Consider the following 17,433-nt stretch of genomic DNA (forward strand, 5'->3'; position numbering starts at 1 on the left):
CGAGTACCAGCCTTTGGAGCTGGAAGGGAATGCCAAGATCAGGGCTCTCATTTGATGATGAGAAGACTGAGGTGGTTCAGTGGGTTAGTGGCATGGCTGGGACCCAAGTTTCTCCTCCCCAATTTTAGTGTTCTGTCACAATAGCTGACTCATTCTTAAATAAGTATTTGGGTTCTTATTATGTGTCAGACACAGTGCTTTTTTGAAAATAATTTTTAAAATATTAAACATTTTCATATTTTAAATATTAAATAATTATAATAATAAAATAATTATAATTTTAATAAATATAATTGTAATAATATTTATTTATTTATTTATTTTTTCGAGGGTCATTACTTTACACCATTGTATTGGTTTTGCCATACACTGACATGAATCCACCATAGGTGTACATGTGTTCCCCATCCTGAACCCCGCCTCCCACCTCCCTCCCCATCCCATCACTCTGGGTCATCCCAGTGCACCAGCCCTGAGTACCCTGTATCATGCATCAAACCTGGACTGGCGATTTGTTTCACATGTGATAATTTACATGTTTCAATGCCATTCTCCCAAATCATCCCACCCTCACCCTCTCCCACAGAGTTCAAAAAACTGTTCTATACATCTGTGTCTCTTTTGCTGTCTTGCATACAGGGTTATCATTACCATCTTTCTAAATTCCATATATATGAGTTAGTATACTGTAGTGGTGTAGATGGAAAATAATGGGGGAAAAATAGATGGGGAAACAGTGGAAACAGTGTCAGACTTTATTTTTGGGGCTCCAAAATCACTGCAGATGGTGACTGCAGCCATGAAATTAAAAGACGCTTACTCCTTGGAAGGAAAGTTATGACTAACCTAGATTGCATATTCAAAAGCAGAGACATTACTTTGCCAACAAAGGTCCATCTAGTCAAGGCTATGGTTTTTCCAGTGGTCATGTATGGATGTGAGAGTTGGACTGTGAAGAAAGCTGAGTGCCAAAGAATTGATGCTTTTGAACTGTGGTGTTGGAGAAGACTCTTGAGAGTCCCTTGGACTGCAAGGAGATCCAACCAGTCCATTCTGAAGGAGATCAGCCCTGGGTGTTCTTTGGAAGGAATGATGCTAAAGTTGAAACTCCAGAACTTTGGCCATCTGATGCAAAGAGTTGACTCATTGGAAAAGACTCTGATGCTGGGAGGGATTGGGGGCAGGAGGAGAAGGGGATGACAGAGGATGAGATGGCTGGATGGCATCACTGACTCAATGGAAGTGAGTTTGAATGAACTCTGGGAGTTGGTGATGGACAGGGAGGCCTGGTGTGCTGCGATTCATGGGGTCGCAAAGAGTCGGACACGACTGAGCGACTGAACTGAACTGAACTGATACTGTATTGGTGTTTTTCTTTCTGGCTTACTTCACTCTGTAAAATATTAAACATATTTTAAACATTTAACCAGGTCTTAGTAGCAACATATGAGACCTAGTTCCCTGACCAGGGATTGACCCTGGACTCCTTGAACTGGGAGCACTGAGTCTTAGCCACTGGGGAGTCCCACGCATAGTTCTGGGCTTTGTCCCCTTCCTCAGTGAATTTACGTTAGATGGTGAAGAGTGCTGTCTTCAGGGAGGTACCGAGTGCTGTGTAAGGGGTAAGGACGTCTAGAGGTAGACTTCTAGGTAATAATGACAAGTCATTTTGGTGTGATTGGAACATGAGCAGGAGAAGGTGAGAGGAAGTGAGATGGCTAGCAAAGAAGGCAGGGTCAGCTCTTGAAGAGCTGTGGAAGCTGGTGGGCAGCCATACAAGGATTCTGAACACAACAGCAAAATGGTAAAGTCTGTATTTAGAAAGGCCTCCCTGGCAGCAAAAGGGTGAAAAAATTACTCCAGAGCTGTCTGGTGTGGCATGAATGGCTTTGAAGTAAGTCCAGATTATGAACCTTTAGCCTCTGGGTCAATAGGCAGGACCTGACAGCTTTTTCCAGTGGCTTTGAATGGTTGTCCCAGTGTCCTGTACAGAAGTTGTCATTTTCCATGTCACTGTGATGAGAGACAGACTGCAAAACACTGCCATGGAGGAGAGCAAAACTCTAGGTAGTGAGCGGCTTAGATAGGAAATCTGAGAAGTAAACATATTGATCTGGACCAAAAGGTGAGGACCTGACTCCAGACTTTGGTTGTAGAGAGTGAGGGGAAAGTAAGAAACCCCTAGCCTTAGGCAACAAGAAGGGTAACGGTGCCATTCACTGAGATGGAGAACACAGGCAAAGAGCTCATTTGTGGGGAAGGACTATGTGTGGGGACACGCTGCTTCTCTGGTGGCTCGATAAAGAATGTGCCTGTGATACAGGAGACCTGGGTTCGATACCAGGAGACCCGGGTTCGATCCCAGGAGACCTGGGTTCGATCCCAGGAGACCCTGGGTTGGGAAGATCCCTTGAAGAAAGGAATGGCAACCCACTCCAATATTCTTGCCTGGAGAAATTCCATGGACAAAGGAGCCTGGTGGGCTATAGTCCATGAGATCTCGAAGAGTTGGACACGACTGAGTGACTAACACACACACTGATGAGGTAGCTGAAAGACATCCAAGAAGAGATATCCAGTGAGCAGGAAAGTCTGTGGCTCTGGAGCAGAGAAGGGGTCTAGGCTAAACTGTAGACTTGGGGATCCTCAGCCTGTCTATGAGAACTGAAGATATGACAGTGAATAAGATGGCAAGAGAAATGTATGGAGTAAAAGGAAAATGGGGTCCAAGAAAGGAGCACCAAAATAGTGTTGTTGTTGTTCAGTTGCTCAGTTGCGTCTGCCTCTTTTCTACCCCATGGACTGCAGCACGCCAGGCTTCCATGTCCTTCACTATCTCCTGGAGCTTGCTCAAACTCATGTCCATTGAGTCGTTGATGCCATCCAACCATCTCATCCTCTGTCAACCCCTTCTCCTCCTCCCTTCAATCTTTCTCAGCATCAGGGTCTTTTCCAATGAGTCAGTTCTTCACATCAGGTGGCCAAATTACAGGAGTTTCAGCTTCAGCATCAGTCCATCCAATGACTATTCAGGACTGATTTCCTTTAAGACTGACTGGTTTGATCTTGCAGTCCAAGGGACTCTTAAGAGTCTCATCCAACACCACAGTTCAAAAGCATCAATTCTTCAACACTCAGCCTTCTTTATAGAAAGGGCTTCCAAAAGAGAAGATGTGGCCAGAGTGAAGGAGGAAGGTCAAAGTGTGGGCTGTCCTGAAAGTCAAAAATAGAGCCTTCTAGAAGATAGAGAAGGTTAGGGGCATAAAATGCTATAAAAGCTTGCATTTTGTGGGGCTGTAAATGACCTCTAACCCCTGGTTTGCATTTGTATTCTCAATATGCATAAGACCACTGGAAAGAGAAAAAGGCAAAAAAGTAGTACCATGTGAGGTGATGTATGTCAACTAGCCTTATGAGGAAATTGAAAAGATGAGGTCATCATTGAAATTGTTGGCCATCATTTCACAATATACACATATGTCACCTGTCACCTTGTATGCCTTAAATTTACACATCATTTGCCAATTATGTCTCAATAAAGGGGAAAAAGACATTGTTGCCTGGGTGTGTGGGAGAGAAGGAGAAAGATAAGGGAAAAGGAGACCCTGAGAAGGTCAGTCAGAAGCTGCAGGGACTGGGTAATGAGGGGCCTTGGGAGACTTTGGGTCTGAGGGATAAAGCACTGGAGACCTGGGTCTCACTCCTATGCCATACCAGGACCACTGTCTGCCTGGGCCCACAGGGTAGAGGGTCCGGCTTGAGGGTAGCATCAGGACCAGCCTCTGCTGGCTTAAAGAGGCAGTGCTCTCTATTTAAGATCTTGGAGAGAAGAGCAGGAGTACATGTGAGTTTTCTCTGGGGCCACGACAAATCACTGGGGAAACTAGGGGTGGTGCTGAAGTTTTGCTGGTGGGGTGAATGAAGGAGCGAGAACAGAATGTCTTCTCTGTGTGCACACTGATGAGATTGGGGTCTCCCTAAGTGTGGGAGAAAGAGCAGCATTCTTAATGAGAGCTGCAGGAAACAAAGTTGCTCAGGGAAAGGCCAGCTTTCAGAAGTGGATGGAACTTTCAGAGGAAAGATAAGAGTATATCAGGGAGTTTGTTTTCTTGGAAACAAGTTTTAGAGGCCTCCATGGGGAGAAAGGTTTAGAAGGGAGTGGAATGGTAGAAAACTAGGTCAAGGAAAGAAAGACTGGAGAAATACGGGGTTGAACGTGCATAGAGGAAGTGTGATGAGAAATGGCTCTGACTAAAGATAATCAGGACTGGAGGGGTGGGAGAGACAGTTTGGAGGTGGGGTGGGAAAGTGAATTCAGATCTCACAAAAAGCCAGCCATGCTTCCAGAAGGGCCTCAGCCCAGGGAAGTCTCAGTCTCTCTCCATTCTTTGGAAAAGGCATCAGACTCTGGGAAATCAGGTATTGCCTCCTTCCAGGGAGAATTTACTCGTGACTTGGTCTGTAGACTTGCAAGGCAGGGTGAGGGCTGTTGCATGTCTTTTCCCTTCCCGTGTCTCCTTTGTCCACAAAAGTAACTCAAATCCTCTAAGTTAACTACCTGTTGGTAGTAAGAGCGCCTCTAGTTTATGTTAACCTTTCAACCTCTCATCTTAGAGTTTGCTTTTTGCTAGTTAATTCCATGGGCTTCCCAGGTAGTTCAATGGTAAAGAATCCGCCTGCCAATGCAGGAGCTGTGGGAGACAGGGGTTCAAACCCTGGTTCGGGAAGATCCCCAAAGTAGGTAAAGGCAACCCACTCCAATATTCTTGTCTGGAAATCCCACAGACAGAGGAGCCTGGGCTATATAGTCCATGGGGTCACAAAGAGTCAGACATGACTGAGTGACTGAGCATGCATATAGTTAATTCCTTGCATACCTGGTTCTCACATGCTTTTACTCGTGAGGACCTATGTGTCCTGTTGTGATCCCCTCCCTGCCTATCAGACACCCATAGGCTGGACCCACCCAGGTTCCTCTGGAGTGGCTTAGCAACTCAGTGAGTCAGGCTATGGTCAAGGCGATGGCCAGGCCCCTGGCTCCACCTCGGTGTTCCATAACAAGGAAGAGAAAGGGTTTGGTCAGAAGGGAACGACAAGAAAAGCAAGAAACAAATATAGTATAACGGATATAGTGTGCAGTAAGATAAGGACATATTCTCAGTAGGTGGGTGAGATTTCTCTTTTGGTATATGGGGTGCTTCTTCACCCCATATACCAAAAGAGTTACTTCAGAGGCAGGTGTGGGGCAGAGTTTAAATCTTGGATCTGAGTGCAGAAGTTCTTAAACTTTAGCAGATGTCAGAACCCCTGGGCGGGGTTTATTAAACCCCTGAATTGCTGGCTCCCTGCGGAGTTTCTGATTTGGTAAATCTGGGGTAGAACCTTAGAGCTTGCATTTCTAACATTTTCTAACATACTCTTGGGTGGTGTGATGTTGCTGGTTTGGAGATCAAATTTGGTAAACCATTAGCTTACAAGAAACAAGAGATTGCCTGGATAACTGAAGAGGAAGAATTTGGAGCTGAGGAAAGGAAAGATCCAGGAGGAGAGAAGATAGAGGCAAAGGGGATGGCGGAAGGCTGGGTGCTGTTCTTTGTAATTCTCCAGGCTCTGCTAAAGACCTTTCGAATATAACACGCTTGGGGCAAAGGGATTTCTTGTGGAAACTGGAAATGAGGTTGAGCTCTGCATTTGGGGGTGAAATGAGGGTGAAATAGAGACATCACCCATGAGCCAAAAGGACTTTAAAACCCACAGAATGTTTCAGAAATCTCAGGAGAATGCTTGAGAATTTCCCCAGGTGATAGAAATGGAGGGTGAGAGGTGGTTTAAACGAATTACACTTTATTTATTTATTTTTTATTTTATTTATTTGGCTGCACTGGACTTTAGTTGCAGCACGAGGGATCTTTGATCTTTGTTGCAGTATGTGAACTCTTAATGACAGCATGCGGTAGGTAGCCAGTTCACAGGCTAGGTAGGGATTGAACCCAGGCTCCCTGCATTGGGAGTGCAGAGGCTTAGCCACTGGACCACCAGGGAAGTCCAGAGGAATTGCACTTTAAAACTCAAGGGATGGATAAACAAACAAATAAATAAAATTCAAAGGTTGAGAGCCTGGGTTTTCACACTCCGGCTGAGGTCTACACTGCGCGTCTTCTAAGAAGTAGTACTCTCTTGGGAGAAAGAAAGGTTCTGAGAGAGAATGTTACACATTATCTTTTCTTGGGGAGAATGTGATAAAGACAATGTTCACAATCTATCAAATGTTAGCAAATATACAGAATGCCCAGAAAATATAGAAGTTGCTCCACTTAATAAGAAAGGATTCAAAAACCTTTTAATAGGGCCAAGTGTTCATTAAGTCCAAGGTCACATTACTATGCAGATGTCCACTGACTGCATCCCTTGGTGACTGGGAGAGACAATGAAGTTTTTACTCTGATGTATCTTTCTCCCATATTTGCGGAAGTTTGAAAGAGGCAACTTTTTACATTGTCACATTACAGCTTACCACATTGTTAACAGTGGTTACTCTAAACAGTGGGATTATTACATTCTCCACTTTCTCCATTTCTGTACCAGTTTTTAAAAAATAGGGAGTTGCATTATGTTTGTGAACATTTTTAGAAAGCAGATTTATTTCATAGTTCAACTGTTCATGAACCTGATTATCATTTCATATCAATCACTTTTGTGATTATCATCACAAAAGGGGGAAAAGGATAAAACAACTTTATTGTAATGATGACATTGAAATAAAATTTAAATTTACAGTGTTGATACTCAACAGGTATAGATGATCCCTTGCAAGTGTGTATTTGAAACTCAACTGAACTAACCTGTCTGGTAACAAGTTTATTTTAACAAGCTTCCGACAGAAACCTGTGATGAATGCAGCCATGTGGACACACAGACTGCCTTTCTTGCCTTTGTTTCACTCCACAGCCCATATTCAGACATCTTCTCATCTGGTCACAAGTCAGGGCTAACCTGCTAACAAAGACACGCCATTTTAGCAATGTTCAAAATTGGCAACTGTAGCTCAAACAGTAAAGAATCTGTCTGTGATGCAGGAGACCAGGGTTCAATCCCTGGGTTGGGAAGTTCCTCTGGAGAAGTGAATGACAATCCACTCCTGCATTCTTGCCTGGAGAATTCCATGGACAGAGAAGTCTGGTGGGCTACAGTCTGTGGGGTCTCAAAGAGTCAGACACGACTGAGCGACTAACACCCACACACACACACACACACACACACAAAACTGTCAACGTAGTTGTAACATCAGGCAGTTAACAGTGTACAAATGCAGTTCAAGCAGGGACAAATGCTGACCTTGCTCTTTGTATTTCCAACTCCTTCAAATTGACCTTTTCAAAGTTTTATTATAAGTAACAACATTTGTTTCATTATGTATTTATTTTTTAAATATTTTTCTTTCTTTCTTTCTTTGTCTGCACTGGCTCTTAGTTGCAGTACACAGGATCTTCTATATTCATTGCACCTTGCAAACTCTTGGTTATGGCATGTGGAGTCTAGTTCCCTGACCAGGGATCGAACCCCGGGCCCCCTGCATTGGGAATGCAGAATCTTAACCACTTAACAACAGGGAAGACCCTCATTACATATTTAGTTTCTTTATCAAAAGTCCAGATGACGTCTCATTCATAGAATAAATAGCCTTCTTTCAAGAATCACTGGTATTTCATTGCATTTATAGGATTTATTTTTGTATATATATATATATTTAGAAAACAATTCTGGCAGGGCTATTAGGGCCCATCCCAGCCCCCTTGATGTCATTCTGACTAAGAAGAATGCTGAGGAGCTGCTGGAAGAGCTTTTCTTTCCTGATGAAAGGAGCAGCTGTGGCTGGCACCTCCTTTCCTCTCTTCCTCCTTTTCTAAAGGCAGGCAGACTTTATGTCTGGAGCCTGAGACACCTTGCTGCCCAAAGGAGAAGCTGAGAGGACTGCAGAGGGCAAGTACTGCTATCGCTGAGCTGCTGAACAAACAGGGGAGGACTCACCTCAGATTTCCTGTTCTGTGAGAAAATGGAACCCTTATTCATCTAACTCTTGTTACTCCTTACTTGGGAGCTGGTTTTCTCTTTATTTGCAACCAAAATAATTCCTAATTTATTTAGAGTCCCATCTGGGTGTCATGGCAGTGAGAGTGCAAATGCGCAATACATGCAGAGCCAGGCGGCAGGGTGTTCGTACCCGGAAGCTGAGTAGCAAGTTGAGCTGCCCCAGGATGGAAGCTCAAGGGCGTCAGCAGAGTAGGAAGCAGAATTTCTCTGTGGAACTGGAACCCTGATGTGTTATCAAGCCAGGGCTTCAGGGTAAAAAAAGACAGGAACATGCATATGGGCCTAAACACAGGGATGAGGTGCTAGAGTTAGAACCAAGGGAAAACTCACCGCATGATACGATTCTGAATTCTAGTTCTCTTTAAGTTCTTTAGGACTTAGAGGAGGGCTGGCTGTAGATATTCGGATGACTGGAAGAAGGTAGGAGTTGACTGTTCCATTCATTAGTCAGTGTCTAGTTCAGGGCCCAGGATCCGATAATGCCCAGTGAATTGTTTGTGGAATTGTTAACTGCATTGTAATCATCATGGGTTAGCCATCTTCTTTAAACAGTTCTAGTTTCTAAAGCTGTGTTTTGGACACTGTTGGTATTCAAGGATAAGCAGGGTTATTTATGACATTTGTTACCACACTGATTTTAGAGTTATTTTGTGCTCAGGACTCATTTAGTTGTAAGCGACAGGAACTCAGGGGGGAAAAAAGTGGACTGATGGTTTTTATAATTGACTGACATACAAATGCAGTTCAGGAACAACTGGATCCAAAAATTAAAATAATGTCATTTATTCTGTCTTCCCATTCTGCTTTCTTCCGTAGTGATTTTATTCTCATGGAGGCTCCAATAGAGGCAGAGACCTCAAGACTCTATCACGCCAACGGTGGGGGATGGGTGGGATTTTTTTCTTATAACTCCGGCACAAGAATCTTCCTGGGAAGGATTCTGATTGAACTGACTTGGGTTGTGGACTTGTACTTGAATTGATGAGTCTGAGTCTAAGGGGCAGAGAATGAAATGCTCAGCTTGGGCATGCCCAGGTCTCAAATCTATTCTTCTAGTACACAGGGGAGGTAAACAAACACACAGTTCATGAGATCACTCATTCTGTATTTCATTATGAATTCTGCATTGCCTCCAGCTATTTCCTTCATCTTTGTTTCGGAGTTTTACTGTTTATAGTTAACATAGAATAGGGATGTCCTTGGCAGTCCGGTGTTTAAGACTCTACATTCCCCTTGTAGGGGGCATGGATTCAATCCCTTGTTGGGGAACTAAGATCCTGCATGCCACACACCAGGCCAAACAAAACAAACAAAAAATCCAATACAGTAAACTATTTAAAGGATGCAATTTGATGTTTTAATGTGTATGCACCTGTGAAACCATCGCCACAATCAAGATAAGAAACGTTAAGCTGTCTTGTCTTCTCAGTTACTTCCAATCCGTGACAGTCTCTGTCTCAGTCTTCGTTTTTTATGACATTGACATATTTTTAACTTTTATTTTTGGTTTAACTTTAGACTTACAGTTAAAGGTTTTAACTTACAGTTAAAAGTCTACATTTTTAGACTTTTAAAAATGTAGTTTAAAAAATGTCCATATATCCCTTGCCCAGCTTTGTCTCCTAATGTTAACATATTTGCATGACCATGGTACAAATGATTGAAACCATGAAGTTAACATGGGTATTAACTGTTACCTAAAGACCTTTATTCAAATTTCACCATTCTTCCCACAACTGTTCTCTTTTTGTCCCAGGATCCCAGATTGCTTTCAGTCTGCCTTCTCTAACCATTCCTCAGTCTTTCCTTATAACCTTGACTTTTGAAAAGTATAGTAGAGTTATTATGGATATTGTCTCTCAATTTGAGTTTATCTGATGTTTTCTCTTCAGGGCAAGATTAACATAGAATGATTCTGTGCCCTTCTCAGTGGACTGCAACCATCATGTTGCTGTCTCACTACTGTGATGTTAATTTTGATCACTTGGTTAATGAGGCCCACTAGATTTCGCCACTGTAAATTGACTTTCAGACTGGGAAAATATCCTGTTTCTCATCATATTTCCACTTGAATTTTGGCAGACGTTGAGGACTTTTGTCAGTAGCAATTATTCCTGTGGTTGTTTGCCAAATGGTGATTTTCTGTTTCCATTATTTCTTCTCCATTTATGAATTGGAATTCTCCTGTATTGAAGGATGCTTACTCCTTGGAAGGAAACTTATGACCAACCTAGATAGCATATTGAAAAGCAGAGACATTACTTTGCCAACAAAGGTCCATCTAGTCAAGGCTATGGTTTTTCCAGTGGTCATGTATGGATGTGAGAGTTGGACTGTGAAGAAAGCTGAGTGCCAAAGAATTGATGCTTTTGAACTGTGGTGTTGGAGAAGACTCTTGGCAGTCCCTTGGACTGCAAGGAGATCCAATCAATCCATTCTGAAGGAGATCAGCCCTGGGTGTTCTTTGGAAGGAATGATGCTAAAGCTGAAACTCCAGTACTCTGGCCACCTCATGCGAAGAGTTGACTCATTGGGAAAGACTCTAATGCTGGGAGGGATTGGGGGCAGGAGGAGAAGGGGACGACAGAGAATGAGATGGCTGGATGGCATCACTGACTCGATGGACGTGAGTCTGAGTGAACTCCGGGAGTTGGTGATGGACAGGGAGGCCTGGCGTGCTGCGATTCATGGGGTCGCAAAGAGTTGGACACAACTGAGCGACTGAACTGAACTAAACTGTATTGAAGAGCTATTGCTTCTCTCCTATTTATTTAATTATTCAGGTATTCATTTTTATCAGAATGGATATATCCAAAATATACAAAGAACTCACACAACTCAAAGTTGAAAATAAACAACTTGATTAAAAATAGGCGGAGAATTTAATTAAACATTTTATTTCCAAAGAAGACATACAGATGGCCAACAGGAAAACATGCTCAACATCACTAATCATCAGAGAAATGCAAATCAAACAAAAATGAGATACCACCTCACACTTGTCAGAATAGCTATGATAAAAAAAGATAACAAATAACAAGTATTGGCAAGGATGTTGAAAAAAGGGAACTCTTGTGCTCTGTTGGTAGGAATGTGAATTGTGCAGCCTCTATGGAAAAAAGTATGGAGAATCCTCAAAAAATTAAAAAGAGAACTACCATATGATCCAGCAGTTCCAGTCCTGGGTATTATCAGGAGAAAATGAAAGCACCCGTATGTTCATTGCAGTAGTATTACAATGGTCAAGACATGCAGGCAATCTAAGTGCCTATCAATAGATGAATGGATGAGGAAAATACGGCACACATGCCATGTACACTCAGTTATAGAAAAGAATGGAATCTTAGCATTTGCAAAAACTTGGTTGAAACTAGAGGATACTATGCTAAGTGAAATAAGTCAGAGAATGGCAACTGCTGTATGACTTCACTTACATGTGGAACCTAAAAAACCAAACAAGTGAACAAGCATAATAAAACAGAAACAGAGAACAAACAGGTAGAGGGGAGAGGGACAGGGAAGAGGAAAGAAATAGGTGAGAGAGATGTATGAGTTACAAATTTCCAGTTGCAAAATAAGTGAGCCACAGGTATGAAATGTAAAGTGTGGGGAATAGAGTCAATAACTATGTAAAAAAAGTAAAGTGAAAAATATTTGCTGAGGAAATATTTTGAAAATAAAGTTATAATAATGTTTGAGAAAATTTGAAATATTTTGGAATATTGCAATCAGACCTAGGAATTGTTTCAGTAGGTTATGTTTTTGCCTGTGATAACTATCTTGTCAATTGCAAATAATTCTTCATAAATCTAGGATCACTAGACTTGTAAAGATAACCCCATCAGCCATTTCTGACTTACTTAGTGGAACATTCTTCAGTTGAATAATTTTAAGTCATAGAAAGCTTCCCAGTTTTATGAAACACAGACCCTTGTCTTGTTGGAAATGTCACCAAATAAATTATTGTTGGTAACCTGGCCACTGACCTGGGACTACCTACTTTTGTCAGTGCTACAACTGAACTGAGTAAACCTTGTGAATAAGAATTCAGAAGTTGTGAGTGAATATGAAACTTATAACTGCCTAATAACCGCTAGGAGCCAGAAGTATTGAACTGTAGTTAAGCAAAATTCTCACCATCCATGTGAGTTTTGTGGTTTTGAATGCTACAAAATTTTTGCTGAAAAGATTATCATTCTAAATACACACAGCAGATAATCTTTATAAATGCACAACTCATTTAGGTTGCTATCAAATGGGTGCAGAATGAAAAGTATAGAGTCTCTTCAATGCCAGAATCTCTTGTAGAGAAAGAATGTTTTATTATTCGTTTTAGGAAAATAATTTGGACCCTGTGAGTAGGGAAGTAAGGAGCTTATCTACACAGGAACGTGAATAGACTGTTTTGCTCCATTGGGAGGGGAGTCAGAGGAGAGGGTCTGTGAAATGAGGAGGGCAGTGCTGAACAGTGGCCGTCTGCTGAAGCCGTCACAAGCTGGGCCCCATCTCTGCCAACATTGTCTCACTGTAACAAACATCTTCTTGTTTAAGAATAATAGATCTCCCACTGTTCATTGACAGGTGGTAGAGGTTGGGACTTTTGTTTTCAACACAATATAACTGGTAATTTTGACAAGGACATATCAACTCCATAGCATCTTTAATTCTGTTCTTCCATGGTTCCTTTGTAATATACTCCATGCAGAAAGTTCTTCCCTTGATTCTGGATAACAATAACAGGAAACCTGATTTCTTTGGTCTCTGTTGGGGAACACAGCAAAGTCCTGAGGCTTCTTTAAATTGCAGAACACAGTCTCATTTCAGAAATTAGTCCCACTGTCTAAGCTTCTAACTTCTAACTTCACTGAAGCCACAGGTACTGCTTCCCCCTCAGGTAAGGAGGTAAGACCTGCTACAAGAGGGTTGCTGACTCCTGGAGAAGGTACAAGGTTGGCCATTTCTGAATTGCTTCCTTTCTGGTTCCCCCACCCCCACACTCCCATTACCTCAGTCGCTCCTGTCTCTAGTCAGGACATTTTTAAAAAATAGAACTACATTAAAAAAATTTTTTTTTTGCCTGCACTGGGTCTTTGTTACTGCACACAGGCTTTCTCTAGTTGCAGCATGTGGGAGCTACTCTTTAGTCAGTGTATGTGGGCTTCTCATTGTGGTTGCTTCTCTTATTGCAGAGCAAGGGGTCTAGGCACATGGGCTTCAGTAGTTGTGGCACATGGGCTTAGTTGCCCTGAGGCCTGTGGGATCTTCCCAAACCTTGTCCCCTGCATTGGAAGGTGAACTCTTAACCACTGGACCACCAGGGAAGCCCCCTGAATGCTTTTTTATTCCCAGATAAAATGACCTCAAAGCTGTTGGGTAAGTTCTCTTAGTTCGTCGCCCTTGATTCACTGCCACTGTAATCATGGCACCAGCTGTGGCTGAGCTTTCTTTGATGTCCTGGATATGAACAACCACAGGTGCCTTATAATTTGGAAAACCTTACATTCTCTTTCCTATATAATTCCATGAGGTCAACGTGCTGGGAGACAGAAGAGGGGTATTTAAACTTGGTAGCTATTGAAACCCCAAATCAGAATGTGTTTAGCTTGCTTACAGGGCACCTTCCTGTGACTGAGGCCTGTTTTGTTTCTTGAGACAGAGAATATCTAAGTCAGGAGTCTGACCTGAGCACCAAAGTTTGTCATAAAATTCATGCTTTATTGCCTCCTCTTGTGTCACCTGTTAATAACTGCAAAACATTTCTCATCTTTTATCCTTTCCCTATATTCTATCAAAAGGAGATTGTTGCAAGTATATAAGCATAGACCCAAAGCAGCTGAACTTTCTCCCTCCCCACCATTTTTGGGGGTAGCTGAGCAATTTATCACCTCAGATTTAAACCTTTTTTAATTGGAGGATAATTGCTTTATAATATTGTGTTGGTTTCTGCCACACATCAACATGAATCAACCACAGGTATACATATGTCCCCTCCCTCCTGAACCCCCCTCCCATTTCCCTCCCCATCCCACCCCTCTAGATTGTCCAGAGCACTGGGTTGAGCTTCCTGTGTCACACAGCAAATTCCCACTTGCCATCTGTTTTACGTATGGTAATGTATAGGTTTCCACGCTACTCTCTCAATCTGCCCCACCCCCTCTTCCCCCACTGTGTCCACAAGTCTCTTCTCTATGTCTGTGTCTCAACTGCTGCCCTGCAAGTAGGTTCATCAGTACCATCTTTCTAATTCCATATGTATGCATTGATATACAACATTTATCTTTCTCTGACTTACTTCACCTTGTATAACAGGCTCTAGGTTCACCCACCTCATTAGGACTGACACAAATGCATTCTTTTTTTATAGTTGAGTAATACTCTATTGTATACATGTACCACAATTTCTGTATCCCTTCATCTGTTGATGGATATCCAGGTTGCTTCCATGTCCTAAGCACCTCAGATTTTTAAGCTTATGGATTTTGAGCATGTACTTCTGCATCTGAGAGTTATCTTTCTGTCCATCCTTTCCAGGCAAACATTATCTTCTGTAGCATGCATGGATCACAGTCCACAAACCCCAGTATATCAAGCGGACTGTGATGCTGAGGCTGCCACTGTTTTTGTAGACTCCTGTATCTCTCTGATCATGCTGGTTATAGAAATCTTTGGTCAAGTTGGGAATCCATGGGCCTCTAAGCCAGTCTCTTTGTAGAAACAGAAGTAGCGCTTCCTTTTAGGCATCATAGCTTCCTTCCACTAGGACCTGATTAATCTTTATTTGGGGGCTTCTTTTTACTTCTCCCAAACATTCAGCCTCTTCCGTCAAATGTTATTTACCTCAGTGGATTGAGGCTTTTGGAAAACAAAAGCCAGATAAGTCTAGGGAGAGATTACTTCTGATTTCTTGCTACATACATAATTCTTTAGGTAAGGAAGGGAAGGGGGAAAACACAAGTGGAAAAAATTAGAGCTTAAAGCATTAGTCAGCCATATTCATTCATTCTAGAGGCAATTACACTTAAAATTTAAAAAAAGACTTTAAGAGCAATTTTAGGTTCACAGCAAAATCAAAGGGCAGGTAGAGATATCCCATATATTATTTCCTGCCCCACGCCATGGATAGTCTCCCCCATTATCAACATCCTCCACTAGAGTGGTAGATTTGTTACAAGTGATGGATTTACATGGACACATCATTATCACCCAAAGTCCATTGTTAACATCACCCTTACACTTTTTTTTTTCAAAAAAGAGAATAGTTTTATAGAAGTATGTTATATTTATTGCCATGGAAAAATATTCACAACATATTGTTTCGACAGCAAGTTAAAAACTGTTTATCAGAATGACTCCAATGTTGAAAGAGAAAATTCAACTATGTGCATGCTGCTGCTGCTAAGTCCCTTCAGTCGTGTCTGACTCTGTGCAACCCCATAGACGGCAGCCCACCAGGCTCCCCCGTCCCTGGGATTCTCCAGGCAAGAACACTGGAGTGGGTTGCCATTTCCTTCTCCAATGCAGGAAAGTGAAAAGTGAAAGTGAAGTCGCTCAGTCGTGTCCGACTCTTAGCGATCCCACGGACTGCAGCCCACCAGGCTCCTCTGTCCATGGGATTTTCCAGGCAAGAGTACTGGAGTGGGGTGCCATTGCTTTCTCCGAACTATGTGCATAAGTTCAGTTCAGTTCAGTTCAGTCCCTCAGTCATGTCCGACTCTTTGTGACCCCATGAATCAAAGCACGCCAGGCCTCCCTGTCCATCACCAACTCCCAGAGTTCAATTAGACTCACGTCCATCAAGTCAGTGATGCCACCCAGCCTTCTCATCCTCTGTCGTCCCCTTCTCCTCCTGCCCCCAATCCCTCACAGCATCAGTCTTTTCCAATGAGTCAACTCTTCACATGAGGTGGCCAAAGTACTGGAGTTCCAGCTTTAGCATCATTCCTTCCAAAGAAATCCCAGGGCTGATCTCCTTCAGAATGGATTGGTTGGATCTCCTTGCAGTCCAAGGGACTCTCAAGAGCCTTCTCCATCCCCACAGTTCAAAAGCATCAATTCTTCAGTGCTCAGCCTTCTTCACAGTCCAACTCTCACATCCATACATGACCACTGGAAAAACCATAGCCTTGACTAGACGGACCTTTGCTGGCAAAGTAATGTCTCTGCTTTTGAATAGGCTATCTAGGTTGGTCATAACTTTCCTTCTAAGGAGTAAGCGTCTTTTAATTTCATGGCTGCAGTCACCATCTGCAGTGATTTTGGAGCCCCCCAAAATAAAGTCTGACACTGTTTCCACTGTTTCCCCATCTATTTCCCATGAAGTGATGGGACCAGATGCCATGATCTTCGATTTCTGAATGTTGAGCTTTCAGCCAACTTTTTCACTCTCCTCTTTCATCAAGAGGCTTTTAAGTTCCTCTTCACTTTCTGCCATAAGGGTGGTGTCATCTGCATATCTGAGGTTATTGATATTTCTCCCAGCAATCTTGATTCCAGCTTGTGCTTCTTCCAGTCCAGCGTTTCTCATGATGTACTCTCTAAATGGATACATGTCACTGTGTAACAGCGGATAGCTTGGATAGCACTGGAATTCACACAGTGTAAGTAACCCTTTGAGTAGTTAAACTGGTGAAGACATCTGAGATTGATTCAGGACTCACTGATACTAAATTTTGTTTAATATTTTTCTGTAATTTACTGTAAAAGAGCCTAAGATCTGAAAGTACTAGCAATACATAGTATACTGAGATCCACATCTTTATTTACTACAGTAAATAACTTCTAACTACATTTTAGAGGGAAGTGTGATGAGAGTGTATCTTGAGATATAGCTGGATAAAGTTTCTTATGAGAAAGGACTGAACTGTTTGTTTTGTAATTCTAGGGGTTAAGAAGGTGAAATAGGAATTTGGCGGAGAAATTACACTGGAAATCAGGAATTCTGTGCAATAGTCATATCCAGACAACAATTTCGTATCGTGGAGACGCGGCGGAGGCGAGACGCAGAGTAGTAGTAGTAGGGCGAGATGGAGGGAAATGGTCCTAAATGAGCCTTAAGGTCCCACTACCCCTCAGAGTTAGTTCTCTTTAAGTACTAGAGAATTCTCAGTCATCAGAAGCCCTCTCCTACGCGGGAACAAGTATTCTGATGGGTTTGTCTCTCCAGACGCTGTAAACCAAAGCAAAGTCGGGCTCAGGCGAGGATGGCGCTCGCTCACTGGGGTGCTAGTGCGCTCAGGACGCCTCAGGGTGCTGGGAACCAATGAAGTCACAACGGAAGACGCTGCGCTTTAAAGTCTAGAATTAGGACATGCCGACTTGGCGCCACGTTAAAATAAAAAACAG

The sequence above is a fragment of the Bubalus bubalis genome, chromosome 1 (genome assembly GCF_019923935.1).
Source record: "Bubalus bubalis isolate 160015118507 breed Murrah chromosome 1, NDDB_SH_1, whole genome shotgun sequence".
NCBI classification, from domain to species: Eukaryota; Metazoa; Chordata; class Mammalia; order Artiodactyla; family Bovidae; genus Bubalus; species Bubalus bubalis.